General features: G+C 48.3%; 2 protein-coding genes across 2 annotated transcripts in view; one reads left to right on the top strand and one right to left on the bottom strand.

Annotated features, from left to right (window-relative positions):
• The window catches only part of LOC143989605 (uncharacterized), a 270,608-nt gene that overhangs the window by 31,212 nt on the left and 223,304 nt on the right, over nucleotides 1–16,092 (top strand). The gene's annotated exons all lie outside the window — the stretch shown is intronic.
• The window catches only part of LOC143989924 (uncharacterized), a 77,174-nt gene that overhangs the window by 48,374 nt on the left and 12,708 nt on the right, over nucleotides 1–16,092 (bottom strand). The window lies entirely within an intron of this gene.

Below are 16,092 nucleotides of genomic sequence, written 5' to 3'. Positions count from 1 at the left end.
CTTAAAAGTGTGGTGTATAATTTAATATGTAAAGTTTAAAAAAAGTCAATTCATTCCATATTTAGACGTGGAAACCATTCTCGGCACAGCACCGGCCCGCCTCTCGCCTCTCTCGAGTCCTGACGTCAGCTGGGAATTCTCAGCCCCGCCCGGTGACTATAGTTATCATATCAGAAGAGAGGCGGGTGGGGCTAAGAATTCCCCGCTGACGTCAGGACTCGAGAGACGCGAGAGGAAAGAGGAGGGAGGCAAGAGGCAGGCCGGGCTCGGCATGGCACATGATCGGGATGTATTTACTATGAATTTCGGGAATCAAGTGACACATTTTTTTTAAAAGCACATACAGCGGGGCACATCATTCACTGTAAGTCGCCATTTATTTAAAAAAAAAAAGTCATTTTAAAACTGCTCGGAGTGCTTTCCTGGGAGGAGCGGGGTAAGTTTTTATGACATCACCCGCAATCGATTTTCTGGTACCTATGCATCGATGCTGAATCGGGAACACCCGAATCCCGATGCATCGATTAATTTCAGCACTATAATATATATATATATATATATATATATATATATATATATATATATATATATATATATATATATATATATATAGAAAGGCCAGTATGGTGGCCTGGAATTATGGGAGGAGCCCGGTGGGGTATATAACTAGCCCGTTCGCCTATCTTCCTCGTCGGTTCCGGTGCGCGATATCTGATACGTCAGAAATCAAGGGCCGACTGTTCGAGACCAAACGTAGCGAGTTGTGTTCGTGAGTTCCCGTGTTTGTCTTGATCGTGTCCGTGTTGTGAGTCGTCTTATCGTCGTTGGCGTTCGTGTGTTTTCCGTCCGAGTGTCGCAATACTCAAAGAAATTGCCGTTGTCGTACAACGCGTCTGGGCCGGCTGTCGCAGGTAGGGCTTCGGCACCCATTTTTTCATTTCATGTGTTACAATGTCACTTAAACACGATACCCTGAACTCACGGACCTCTCACTTTTCATTTCACGAACGTTTTAAACCGTATCACTCGTACTCGTTACCTCATGTCACTACTCCTTTCCCTTTCGAAGGAAAGTCGTTATTTCCTTTCGAGACACGTCGATCGTGCCACATCAGGCACTTCATTTCGTAGGCACGTCATTTCGAGCCGAACGACTCCCCAATCATTTCTTAAATATTCGAATCGGTCGAATCACTTCGATACCACAGCCGACTGCTCGTTACGTTAAATCAAGCAGTCCGGATCATTTCAAATGTCGTGTCCTTTCAAACGGTAAATCGGTCCGACCATTTCTAATGCGATTCATTTCATATATTTGAGTCATTTCAATCATTTCATTCCGTTCGACTTATTTCGATCATTTCATGTCATTTCATATCATTTCAATCTCTGTTATGTCAGATCGAATCATTTCAATCATTTCATTTCTGTCACTTACCGCGCTCCGGTGCGAATCCTGTCGCATCCCCGATGCACCGATTCGCTTCGAAGTGCCCCAGTTTTCGGCCTCATTTCTATACATGCTCCAGAGACTGAGTCACTCGCAGGTTCAGGCACAGTCCCTGATTCTAGTCTTTGTCATGGCATACCATTTCTGTCACTTATTACGCTCCGATTCGAATCCCGTCGCATTCATTGATGCACCGATTCGTTCCGGTGTGCCCAGCTGTTACGCCTCATTTCAGTACATGCTCCAGAGACGGATTCTTTGTTGTAACCATCTGTCCAGTCGTTGATTCTTGTCTCTGTCATGGCATATCATTTCTGTCACTTATCACGCTCCGATTCGAATCCTGTTGCATTTATTGATGCACCGATTTGTTCCGGTGTGCCCAGCTGTCACGCCTCATTTCAGTACATGCTCCAAAGACAGGATTCGTTTGTTTCATTCATGGGCACATCCTCTGATTCTTGTCTTTGTCATGGGTATCATTTCATCTCACCTATCACGCTCCGGTACGAATAGTCACATCCGTGTACCAAATTTGTCTCGGCGTGCCCTAGGACAGGCCTCATTTCAGTACATGCTCCAGAATCCGTTTCGTGCTCGGTCGCAAGATTGTGGCATGGCGATCCGGACATCTGTCATGGCGGATTCACTCATTTCACTGTCATACCGCTTCCCGGTTTGAGTCCAGTTGATTCTTCAAACTTTGGATTCCTACCGGGGGCCTGGCTCATCGACCGCATTTCACTATAAATTGCTTCAAAATTTCATACATAAAAAAAAAAAAAAAAAAAGGAGAAGGAAGCTACATTTCATTTGGTTGTTTGTTTCATTTCTTTTATTTTATTTCATTTCATTTCTAAAATCTCACCTCCATGAAGTCACTATTTTGGCGCATTTCTGTTCAGGTATAGAACTCTCAAACTTCACCTTCATCTCCTCAGGTCAGTCGAGTTTTCAGTAGGTCCACCCTGCACCTGGTGGGACGGTGCCTCCTTAGGTAAGAAAAAAAAAAACGTCATCTGGGAGGAAACGCTCATGAGCGGAAGCATCCTTCTTGTTAAGCATATATTCTTTTCAGGAGTCTCCATCAAGTCTTGTAATCCATGTCACCCTCATATAGGTTCCGCGTAGGAGAAAACCCGAACCCAAGGACTAATAGGCTCGCCAGGCCTGGATTACGCCACCATGTCTCGGGCTGGCAGCGAGGACCTCACTGCCCCATTATCTCCGTCTCTAGTCTCAGAGAGTGGCAGCCAACGGTCCCTCAGAGCATGGACTATTCCTAAGCTGACAGCTGAGCTTAGGCGCAGAAGCGTACCCTTTCCGGCTACAGCCAGAAAGGCCGAGCTTTTCAGGCTCCTCTTTCCTCCCCCAGCTGCGGCTGAGGCTAGTACCCAGCAGGCCTCACTGGGCTCTATCGCTTCTTCTATTTCGCAGCTCCATACCTTGGTGTCTTCCCTGACGACCTCAATGTCAGAGGTCCAGAATCGGGTGGCCCTCCTCGAGACCCACCCGCCCGTGTCTCCTCCAGTACCAGCATCCCAGGCAGTGACTAACCCTCTTGCAGGTACCACCGGGTGTACATCAGTGGTGTACCCTTCTCATCTGGTATCAGCTAGCATCAGGAAGGACATCCTAGAGGGCAAGGACGTCAATCTGGCTTCGCTTCTCATCTCCATTCATGAACTGGCGGAAAACAAGGCTTATACATGGGGGGACGTGTCGGTGGTCCTCAAGACCAAAGACCCCAGGCTGGACAGGAAGCTTTCTGTCACCGAATTTACATTGGCCTTCGGCATGATGAGGGACATCATCTGCTTAGTCTCCCCTGGCAGGAGGGAGGAGCTGGATCGCTACCTCCATGTGGTAGTAGATCTAGGTTATAAATACGGCGGTTTTTCATTTTACGACTACCACCGCTCCTTCTCTGCTAAGGCGGCCGCCAGGCTCTTCCAGTTCCAGACGCCTACTGATTGGAGCTTAATGGATACAGAGCTATTCTGCCGCCACTTCGCGGGGCTACGGTCTCCTCTTTGTGCGATTTGCCAATCGGCTACTCATACCGCGACTTGGTGCGCTAGCTCAGTGGCAGCCCCGCCCTCAGACGGTCCTTCTACCTCAGGTACCGCTCAGGGCCCACAGGCGCCGGCACGCCTGCCGCAGACGGATAAAATTGGGCACCCGGTCAAGACCATGGGAGGTGCAGCAATCTACAACAATTATAATAGCGGCTCATGCAATTTCAGTCAGTGCAGGCTGCTCCACGTATGCACGCAGTGTCATAGGGCTCATCCCAGGCTTATGTGCGAGGTCAAACAGATTAAGAAATCTTGACTAAGCCGGGTCAACGTCTCGTGGCTCAGCATCTACCTTACCGATCATCCTACCCCCTCACTATCCGTCTACCTTGTTCAGGGCTTCACTCAGGGCTTTCACACTGGACTTATTTCTCTCCCTCACCTCACGCACGAATGCCAGAATCTGCGGTCAGCAGCTATGGATGAACGAGCCATTGACCAACTACTACAGTCAGAGTTAGACCGAGACTTCATCATAGGCCCTTTCACACAGCCCCCATTTAACACCTGGAGAGTCAGCCCTATTGGGCTTGTCAAGGGCAAGTTCTCTAATAAACTCAGATTGGTGTACGATTTGTCAGCGCCTCATTCCTCTTCTGTCCCCAGTCTTAATTCCCTTATCCCCTCAGAGGAGTTCTCCCTCAAGTATGCATCTGTAGAGACGGCCATCCAGGCCATTCTCAAAACAGGCACAGGAACCTGGCTCTCCAAGGCCGACATCTCGGACGCCTTCAAGCTCCTTCCCATCCACCCATCTCTCTGGTGCTGGCATGGCATCAAGTGGAAGGAGCGGTACTATTTTGCCACCAAACTAGCATTCGGGTCCAAAAGCAGCCCCTGGCTCTTCGATGCTTTCGCACAGACTCTCACGTGGATCCTGCTGCACGTAGCCCAGCGTCGGGGAGTCATACACTATCTGGATGACTTCCTGCTGATCGAGCCACCCGGCTCACCTCCAGGAGATCTGGATAAGTTGAGGGCGGTCTTCAGTAACCTCAACGTCCCCATTGCCGAGCACAAGGTGGATGGTCCGACGCAGACCATCACCTTTCTCGGGGTCAGCCTAGACACCAACACCATGCAGGCCAGCCTCCCCCTGGATAAACTGGCCCGCATCAGGACGGTCCTGAGGGACTTCACCCATGCCAGAACTTGCACCAAAAGACAGCTACAGTCCCTACTCGGCATGCTGAATTTCGCCATGCGCATCATCCCTCAGGGTCGCGCATTCGTGTCACGCCTATTAGTCTTACTGTCCCTCTCACAGGACCCGGAGCAAGTCCTCAGCCTGGATCCCGCGGCGATAGCAGACCTTGCTATGTGGGAGGAGTTCCTATCCTCTTGGAATGGCGTGTCCCTGTTCATTCCCTCTGTGTCTTCCCTGTCACCCCAGGTGGTGACCGACGCAGCGGCCTCCACAGGCTTTGCGGCAATTTTTGGCCATCTGTGGCTCGCAGCTCCCTGGCCTCCCCAGATACTGGCTATTCCTGGCTTCGCCGAGACGTCCTCCCTCTTTGAGTTGTACCCCATCGTAGCTGCAGCACACACGTGGGGCCGCAGTTGGTCGGGGCAAACGGTGACCTTTTCAACAGATAATTTAGCCACTGCGGAGATAATTAATAAAGGCAGATCCAACTCTCTAGCGATTATGTCCTTCCTTCGTCGACTGGTCCAGCTCTCTTTATCATTTCAGTTCAACATCCATTGTTCCTTCATCCCCGGTAAATTCAATCAGGCAGCGGACGCCCTCTCCCGCTTTAATTTTGTCTCTTTTTTTGATCAGGTACCCGGAGCCGGACCAACATCAGCGGCTATCCCGGACTGGTCTCAGCTGACCCTGGATTAGCACCACACCTCCTAGCGGCGACCCAACTCATCGAACACTCCCTCTCACGCAATACCCTCAAGGCCTATCAATCGGCCTGGAGGGCCTTTAACCGCTTCATGACGTGTCACAGCACAGAAACGTCCCGTGTTAAGCAAGTTCTAGCCTTCATTTCCTACTGCCACTCGGAGCTGGCATTATCCTTTAATACGATCCGGCTATATCTGGCCGGTGTACAACATTTCTCGTCCCTCCAGGACCCTACCGAACCTTCCTTATTTTCTTATCACGCCGTGCGGGCTGTTATGCGCGGCATCCAGAAGCGCCAGCCAGTGGCCCGCACCAAACGGCTGCCTATTACAGGAGACGTTTTTAGAGATATGTCAGATATTCTGGCCACTTCACCTTTCGGTCTCCGCATAAGTATCATCTTGCAAGCAGCCATACACCTGGCCTTCTACGGCTTCTTACGGCCAGGCGAGTTTACCTGCAATGGTCCCACGGCACGTATGCTGTGCAAGCACCACCTGGTCCGATACGAAGACCATTACATTCTGCACTTAGTAGTCTCCAAGACGCAGCAGCTTGGCTCGGGTACGGACATACATTTATATAAAACCAACAACCGCTGGTGCCCGGTCACCGTTTTCACCCGCTTGTTAACCCTTCTGGCCGGTCAACCAGGGTCTGGCCCGCTTCTGCCATTTCACACCAAACCACTGAACGCTGCCCAGTTTATGGAACATGTCAGGATACTTCTGGGCATCCTTCACCTCAATCCTACTCACTACTCTGGACATTCTTTCCGTATCGGAGCAGCTTCAACCGCCTCCCGCCAAGGGGTCCCGGACCATGTTATCAAGAAGTTGGGCAGATGGAAGTCCACCTGTTTCGCCCGTTACATACCCAATCCGCAAGTGGAGATGGCCCAGGCCTTTGTCAAACTCACCCAGTCTCAAACTTGAAACAATAAAATACAACCCCTACCTGAGTGTTTTTGCCCCCTTATTTTGGTATACTGTACGTTAGACCAGGGCACACTTTCAGGTCCATTTCAAGGAAGAGAGTTTATGTTAACCTTGTTTGTCATCCGTATCGGTCAGAGGGCTCTGGACCATAAATAGAAAGGCCAGTATGGTGGCCTGGAATTATGGGAGGAGCCCGGTGGGGTATATAACTAGCCCGTTCGCCTATCTTCCTCGTCGGTTCCGGTGCGCGATACCCACCCACCCATCCCCCTTTTTAGGGCATTTCTCAGGCATTATACTCCTCATGAGAGTACTCATTTCACTCCATTTCATGTTCATCTCATTTATACAATTTCTTTATCTAGGGTATGCCCCCTTATTTTGGTATACTGTACGTTAGACCAGGGCACACTTTCAGGTCCATTTCAAGGAAGAGAGTTTATGTTAACCTTGTTTGTCATCCTTATCCGTATCGGTCAGAGGGCTCTGGACCATATATATATATATATGTGTGTATTAGTCCATCCACACATATACATGGTACAATATTATTACTCCTTCCATATAGTTCCAATCTGAGCCGAGAGCCAGGGGGAACAGGATTTCGATGGGGAAACCATTCTCGGCACAACACCGGGCACGGCCTATGATCGGGATGTATTTACTGTAAAATGCGGTATAGTGACAATTTTTAAAAAAGTACATACTTTTTTTTAATAAATACAGTGGGGCACATCATGCAATGTAACAGTAAGTAGAGTACAAATCAGTTTGTACTCTACTTACACCTCATGCTGGCTGCGTTTGACGGGCACAGGTGGCTGCGTTTGACGGGCACAAGTGGCTGCGTTTGACGGGGGAGGTTCAGTATTTTTCAGTTTGTTTAACCACTTAATAACTGGCCTATAGCCGAATGACGGCTACAGGGCGATTTCTTAACTCTGGGAGGCCGTCATATGACGTCCTCCCAGAATTCCGCTCTCGCGCGCCCCCTGGGGCGCGCACTCGAGAGCATCCGTGACCGCCGGGTCCACAGGACCCGGCGCATCACGGTAAACGGCCGCTCATAGCGGCCGTTTACCACGTGATCGCTCCGTCAAATGACGGAGTGATCACTTGTAAACAAACCGGCATCATGTTATGACGCCGGTTCCTCCCTCCCCCTCTCTGTACCGATCGGAACAGCAGAGGGGGAACAGATCGGTGTCAGCAGCGATGTGGGCTGCATCTGCAGTGCCCACATCGCTGCTCACCGAAAATTAACCCCTCAATTCCCTGCAAATACTCTGCAATACCCTGCCATTACTCTGCAATACCCTGCAACACTCTGCAACACTCTGCAACACTCTGCAACACTCTGCAACACCCTGCAATACCCTGCAACACTCTGCAACACCCGCCAATACCCTGCAACACTCTGCAACACCCGCCAATACCCTGCAACACTCTGCAATGCTCTGCAACACCCACCAATACCCTGCAACACCCACCAATACCCTGCAACACCCACCAATACCCTGCAACACTCTGCAATGCTCTGCAACACCCGCCAATACCGTGCAACACTCTGCAATGCTCTGCAACACCCTCCAATATCCTGCAATGCTCTGCAACGCAATGCTCTGCAACGCCATACTCTGAGATACCCAGCCATACTCTGAGATACCCAGCCATAGTCGGTGATACCCTGCAATACCCAGCCATAGACACCGCCCCCCTCCCGCCGCCCTCCGGTGCTTCTACCGACTCACCAATACGATCAAATCCAGAATCTTTTTTTTTTTTTCAGGCTTCCCAGCTTATAGGTGAGATGCGGGGTCTTATTGACCCCATATCTCACTGTAAAGAGGACCTGTCATGCCATATTCCTATTACAAGGGATGTTTACATTCCTTGTAATAGGAATAAAAGTGATCAAAAAATTTATTTTTGGGGAAAAAAATGTCAAACTAAAATAAATAAAGTAAAATGAACAATAAAATATATATATAAATTTTTTTAAAGCGCCCCTGTCCCCATGTGCTCGCATGCAGAAGCGAACGCATACGTAAGTCCCGCCCACATATGAAAACGGTGTTCAAACCACACATGTGAGGTATCGCTGCGAACGTTGGAGCGAGAGCAATAATTCTAGCCCTAGACCTCCTCTGTAACTCAAAACATATAACCAGTAGAAAAAAAATTAAATCGTCGCCTATGGGGATTTTTAAGTAGCGACGTTTGGCGCCATTCCACGAGCCTGTGCAATTTTGAAGAGTGACATGTTGGGTATAGATTTACTCGGTGTAACCTCATCTTTCACATTATGCAAAAATTGGGCTAACTTTACTGTGTTTTTTTTTTTTTTTTTTTTTTTTTAGCACAAAACTGTTTTTTTTTCCAAAAAAAAGCATTCGAAAAATTGCTGCGCAAATACCGTGCGAGATAAAAAGTTGCAACGACCACCATTGTATTCTCCAGGGTGTTTGCTAAAAAAAAACATATATAATGTTTTGGGGTTCTATGTAATTTTCTAGCAAATAAATGATGATTTTTACATGTAGGAGAGAAATGTCAGAATTGTCCTGGGTGCTCCAGAATGCCTGATGGCGCTCCCTGCATGTTGGGCCTCTGTATGTGGCCACACTGTGTAAAAGTCTCACACATGTGGTATCGCCGTACTCGGGAGTAATAGCAGAATGTGTTTTGGGGTGTAATTTGTGGTATGCATATGCTGTGTGAGAAATAAACTGATAATATGACAATTTTGTGAAAAAAAAAAAAGTAAAAAAAAATCTTGATATTGCAAAGAATTGTGGGAAAAAATGACAACTTCAAAAAACTCATCATGCCTCTTACTAAATACCTTGGAATGTCTTCTTTCCAAAAAGGGGTCATTTGGGGGGTATTTGTACTTTTCTGGCATGTTAGGCCGCGTACACACGGGCGGACTGTTCGCCCAACCTTGTTCGGCAAACAGTTTCATCAAACAGTCCGCTCAAAATTTGCATGAGCGGACTTGCCCACACACGAGCGGACTGTTTGACGAACAAGGTTGGGCAAACAGTTCGCTCAACTTTTGAAATGAACGGACTCGCCCACGTAAGGAGGAGGCAAATCCGCCCATTTCGAGCGCGTGTACAGGTAGGCGGGGCCCGCGAAGGAGACGTCGCGGGCTCCGCCGCCTGGAATGGGCTTAAAGGGGAACCCCAACGCCAAAAAAAATCGGCGTGGGGGTTCCCCCAAAGTCCACACCAGACCCTTGTCCGAGCACGCTACCCGGCCGGCCAGGAAAGGGGGGCGAGCGAGCGCGCCCCCCCTCCTGAGCCGTACCAGGCCGCGTGCCCTCAACATGGGGGGTGCCTTGGGGAAGGGGGGGCCGCGCGGCCCCCCCCCACCCCAAAGCACCTTGTCCCCATGTTGATGAGGACAAGGGCCTCTTCCCGACAACCCTGGCCGTTGGTTGTCGGGGTCTGCGGGCGGGGGGCTTATCGGAATCCGGGAGCCCCCTTTAAGAAGGGGGCCCCCGGATACCGGCCCCCCACCCTATGTGAATGAGTATGGGGTACAATGTACCCCTACCCATTCACCTGTGGAATAAAGTACAAAAAAAAACACAACACATGGAAAAAGTATTTTATTGCACAGCTCCGGGGGTCTTCCGTCTTCGGGGGTCTTCTCGCCGGACTCCTCCGCTATGTGTGTGTAGCTCTTTTACTAGCGGAGGAGTCCGGCTTTCTTCCTCCCCGCCGCCGGCCTCTTCTCCCGACTTCGGGGGTCTTGTCCCCCTCTTCGGTTCTTCTGCCGGGCCACCGCGCCTGGTCCGGTGGCCCGGTCTTCTGTCGCCGTCTTCCGTTCTTCTGTCGCCGCCTTCGGTTCTTCTGCCGGGCCACCGCGCCTTCTTGTAGCTCTTTTACAGGCGGTGGCCCGGTCTTCTGTCGCCGCTGTCGTCGCCGCCGCCGCCGCCTTCCGTTCTTGTTCTTCTTGTTCTTCTTCTTGTTCTTCTCCTGGAGATGTTGACTCGACGATCTCTCCGGCCGGAATGCCAGAGCCGCGCTGTGCGGTCACTTATATAGTGACAATGTGGCGGTGTCACATGGTATATGTCACATGGGTTGGTCACATGGTGACCCCGCCCCCTTACGATGTCATAGTCCCCATGTGACATCAACCCATGTGACCAACCCATGTGACATATACCATGTGACACCGCCCCATTGTCACTATATAAGTGGCAGCGGAGCGTGTCCCTGGCATTCCGGCCGGAGAGATCGTCGAGTCAACATCTCCAGGAGAAGAAGAAGAAGAACAAGAAGAAGAACAAGAACGGAAGGCGGCGGCGGCGACGGCGACAGAAGACCGGGCCACCGCCTGTAAAAGAGCTACAAGAAGGCGCGGTGGCCCGGCAGAAGAACCGAAGGCGGCGACAGAAGAACGGAAGACGGCGACAGAAGACCGGGCCACCGGACCAGGCGCGGTGGCCCGGCAGAAGAACCGAAGAGGGGGACAAGACCCCCGAAGTCGGGAGAAGAGGCCGGCGGCGGGGAGGAAGAAAGCCGGACTCCTCCGCTAGTAAAAGAGCTACACACACATAGCGGAGGAGTCCGGCGAGAAGACCCCCGAAGACGGAAGACCCCCGGAGCTGTGCAATAAAATACTTTTTCCATGTGTTGTGTTTTTTTTTGTACTTTATTCCACAGGTGAATGGGTAGGGGTACATTGTACCCCATACTCATTCACATAGGGTGGGGGGCCGGTATCCGGGGGCCCCCTTCTTAAAGGGGGCTCCCGGATTCCGATAAGCCCCCCGCCCGCAGACCCCGACAACCAACGGCCAGGGTTGTCGGGAAGAGGCCCTTGTCCTCATCAACATGGGGACAAGGTGCTTTGGGGTGGGGGGGCCGCGCGGCCCCCCCTTCCCCAAGGCACCCCCCCATGTTGAGGGCACGCGGCCTGGTACGGCTCAGGAGGGGGGGCGCGCTCGCTCGCCCCCCTTTCCTGGCCGGCCGGGTAGCGTGCTCGGACAAGGGTCTGGTGTGGACTTGGGGGGAACCCCACGCCGATTTTTTTCGGCGTTGGGGTTCCCCTTTAAGCCCATTCCAGGCGGCGGAGCCCGCGACGTCTCCCTCGCGGGCCCCGCCTACCTGTACACGCGCTCGAAATGGGCGGACTTTCCGAGCGGGAACAGTCCGCTCATTTCGAAAGTACAGCGGACAGGCCCACACACGGGCGGACTGTTCGCTCAAACACAGTTTCAGCGGACAGTTTTTCGGAATTTCCGAAAGACTTTGTCCGTCCAACTGTCCGCTGAAACTGTCCGCTGAAAGCCCACACACGAGCGGACTGTCCGCCCAAACACTGTTCAGCGGACAAGGTTGGGCGAACAGTCCGCCCGTGTGTACGCGGCCTTAGGGTCTCAAGAATTGAAATAGGCCGTCAGTACTTCAGGTGTGATCAATTTTCAGATATTGGCACCATAGCTTGTGGACTCTATAACTTTCACAAAGACCAAATAATATCCACCAATTTGTACTTATTTTTACCAAAGATATGTAGTGGTATAAATTTTGGCCAAAATTTATGAAGAAAAAATTACTAATCTGCTAAATTTTATAACAGAAACGAAGAAAAATTCATTTTTTTACAGAATTTTCTGTATTTTTTCTTTTATAGCACAAAAAATAAAAAACCCAGCGGTGAATAAATACCACCAAAAGAAAGCTCCATTTGTGTGAAAAAAAGGACAAAAATTTCATATAGGTCCAGTGTTGCATGACTGAGTAATTGTCATTCAAAATGTGAGAGCACCGAAAGCTGAAAATTGGTCTGGTTATTAAGGGTGTTTAAGTGCCCAGTGGTCAAGTGGTTAAAAAAGACACTAGGCGGCCCAAGCGGAAGTGGGAGCTCGTCGGTAATTGTGATGCATTGCGGAATCCAATCGAATCGTTGACCAGATAATCGTTATCAAATCGTATCGTGAGCCCAGTGAAGATGCGCACCCCTAATTATATATATATATATATATATATAATGTAAATGGAAACAACCAACTATATGGTTAGGGAGCAAAATCTCTAATCCACTGTGAGAATAACAGACAGTGATCTCAAAGCGAGTGAGAAAGAGGACCTGGTGGATGGAGAGTGTGATGAGTCTGAAGCATTATGGGTTGAACTGCATACAGATGGGCGTAGTTCAAAGTTAATCGTTGGAGTTTGTTATAGACCACCCAATGTTAATGAGTTAGTCGAGACTCAGTTCCTTGCACAGATAGAAAGGGCTGCAAGGGCTGGGACAGTGATAATAATGGGGGATTTTAACTACCCAGAAATTGACTGGGGTAATGGCACTGCTGGGGCAGTTAAAGGGCAAAAATTTATAAACCTATTACAGGACAATGTTCAGATAAAGGAACATCTGGGTAGCAGTGACCATAACTTGATTTCATTTGATGTTAGCTGTAAGCAAAAATCACATACGGGAAAGATAAAAACACTTAATTTCAAGAGAGCAAATTTTCCAAGGATGAGGGCTGCTCTCCAGGACTTAGACTGGGAGAGAATATTGGCACCAATGGGCACAGAACAGAAATGGGAATTCTTCAGAAAGACTGTTTGTGATCTCACGGCAAAGTATATTCCCATGGGCAATAAGTTTAAAAGACTAAAAATAAAACCGATGTGGCTCACGGCCAAAGTTAAAAAAGCTATAAACTATAAAAAAAGAGCTTTTAAAAAATATAAAAATGAAGGAACTCTAGTGTCATTTAAAGAGGAAGTAAACCCTGATGAGTTTACTTCCTCTTTTATTCCCTGCAAAGGCAAAGCATAATGGACTACTATGCATCGCTACCTGACACAGGAGCCAGCGAAGTCGCCGCTGTCCCCTGTAGTCCGCCGCATCCATCTTGTTGGTGGGGTCTCGCAGCTCCGCCGCTGTCATTCGGCGAAGCCGCGATGACGCAACTCCTGCGCATGCACACGGGAGCCGACACGCACAGCAGCTCCGTCACTGAGAATGCCACGCTCAGTACGTTAAATGTTACAAGGAATATAACAGAATATGTAAAAAGGAAATCAAGGATGCAAAAATTCAAAATGAAAGACAGATTGCAAAAGATAGTAGGACAAACCCCAAAAAATTCTTAAAATATATTAATAGTAAAAAGGTCAAGTCTGAGCATGTAGGCCCTTTACAAAATAATCTGGAGTGGGTGACTGGGGACAAAGAGAAGGATAATTTATTAAATACATTCTTCAGCTCTGTGTATACAAAGGAGCATGGGGGAGCTCATGTCCATAATGGGGGTGGTAGTGACGCAGCCCCAAATCCACAATGGCTCAAAAGTGATATGGTCCAGAAATATTGGGACAGAATAAAGGTGAATAAAGCACCTGGACCTGATGGCATCCACCCACTGATCCTAAAAGAATTGAGCTCTGTAATTTAAAAGCCATTGTATTTAATTTTTAGGGACTCATTAATGACAGGAATAGTACCACTGGATGTGGTGCCTATATTTAAAAAGGGAACAAAGTCTTTACCAAGTAACTATAGAACTGTTAGTTTAACTTCTATAGTTGGGAAGATACTGGAGGGATTAATAAAAGACCACATAGACGAGTTCTTGCAGGAAAAAAAATATTTTAAGCAACAGACAACATGGATTCATGAAAGACAGAAGTTGCCAGACAAACCTGATTTCTTTTTATGAGGAGGTAAGTAAAACCTTGGACAGAGGGGCGACGGTAGACATGGTATACATGGACAGAGGGGTGGCGGTGGACATGGTATACGTGGACAGAGGGGTGGCGGTGGACGTGATATACTTGGATTTTGCAAAAGCGTTGGATACAGTTCCGCACACACGGCTCATGTGTAAGGTAAAGTCTACAGGTTTGGAAATATCAGTTTGTAAATGGATAGAAAACTGGCTAAAAGACAGAATTCAGAGAGTAGTGGTTAATGATTCTTACTCTGAATGGTCTAAGGTTATCAGTGGTGTACCCCAAGGTTCAGTGCTGGGACCCTTACTTTTTAATATCTTTATAAATGATATTGGGTCTGGGATCAAAAGTAACATTTCCGTGTTTGCAGATGACATCAAGCTATGCAGTGGAATAACGTCTTTACAGGATGTCTCCAATTTACAAGCCGACCTCAATGCTCTGTCTAATTGGGCGACTATGTGGCAGATGAGGTTTAATATTGAGAAATGTAAAGTTATGCACTTGGATCATACATGCTAGGGGGAGTACAACTGGGGGAATCCATAGTGGAGAAGGATCTGAGGGGTTTTGGTAGATCATAAGCTCAATAATAGCATGCAATGCCAAGCTGTGGTTTCCAAAGCAAGCAAAGTCCTTTCCTGTATAAGAGAGGTATGGACTCCAGAGAGAGAGATATCATTTTGCCCCTGTTCAAATCATTAGTAAGACCTCACCTGGAATATGCCGTTCAGTTTTGGACACCAGTTCTCAAAAAGGATATGGGGGAACTGGAGAAAGTGCAGAGAAGGGCAACCAAACTGATGAGAGGCATAGAGGAACTCAGCGATGAGGAAAGATTAGAGGAACTAAATTTATTCTCTCTTGATAAGAGGAGATTAAGGGGGGATATGATCAACATGTACAAATATATAAGGGGTCCATATAGTGAACTTGGTGTCGAGTTATTCACTTTACAGTCAACAAAAGAGGACAAGAGGCACTCTTTACGTCTAGAGGAGAAGAGATTTCATCTCCAAATACGGAAAGGTTTCTTCACAGTAAGAGCTGTGAAAATGTGGAATAGACTCCCTTCAGAGGTGGTTCTGGCCAGCTCAGTGTATTGCTTTAAGAAAGGCCTGGATTATTTCCTAAGTGTACATAATATAACTGGGTACTAACATTTATAGGGAAAGTTGATCCGGGGAAAATCCGATTGCCTCTCGGGGGATCAGGAAGGAATTTTTTTCCCCTGCTTTAGCAAATTGGATCATGCTCTGCTGGGGTTTTTTGCCTTCCTCTGGATCAACTGTGGGTATAGAATTGGGTATATGGGCTGGTATAATATTATTTTATATATATATATATATATATATATATATATTTTTTTTTTTGTGGTTGAACTGGATGGACTTGTGTCGTTTTTCAACCTAACTATGTAACTATGTAAGAGATATACTGTATATACTATTGGAGGTTGAATCTGGTAAATATCAGACTCAGAGATCACATTTTTTATTTAGACCCCTTTCACACTGGGGCACATCTAATGTGCCCTGCCCCCACGTAATGTGCCTTGCCTCCATGTAAAAGTTTACTTTAAATGTAATTGCAATGCGTCTTATTACCTCCAGTCTATCAGCCTCCACATTCTCTGGGTTCAGATACTTAAATTCTGTGCAGGGAAGATCGAGTATTTTTTATTTTTTTTTAAACAACAAACATGTTATACTTACCTGCTCTGTGTAATGGTTTTGCACAGAGCAGCCCCGATTCTTCTCTTCTGGGGTCTCCCACCGATGCTTCTGGCTCCTCCCGCCTTCAGGGTGCCCCAATAGCAAGCTGCAAATTATAGTATAGCGTACCCCTATAGCAAGGAGGGAAAAACAACTTCTGCCTTTAGACCCACTCACTTCCTGCCCAGGGCTACATGTCCCATGATGCATTGCTCCTCACACATTCACAAGTTCTCAGGCACTTACTGACATGCATGGACGGTGTACTGAGCTGTATGTGTGCTGCACTGCATTTCCTGATATGTAAACAAATAAGGCATTCTGTATGCAGGCCAACTAATTGGCTGGCC

This window comes from Lithobates pipiens, unplaced genomic scaffold (assembly GCF_037356315.1).
Source record: "Lithobates pipiens isolate NorthernLeopardFrog02 unplaced genomic scaffold, aLitPip1_a1.2 Scaffold_18, whole genome shotgun sequence".
Lineage (NCBI taxonomy): Eukaryota > Metazoa > Chordata > Amphibia > Anura > Ranidae > Lithobates > Lithobates pipiens.
The sequence above is the reverse complement of the archived record's forward strand: the minus strand, read 5'-3'. Positions and strand labels throughout refer to the sequence as shown.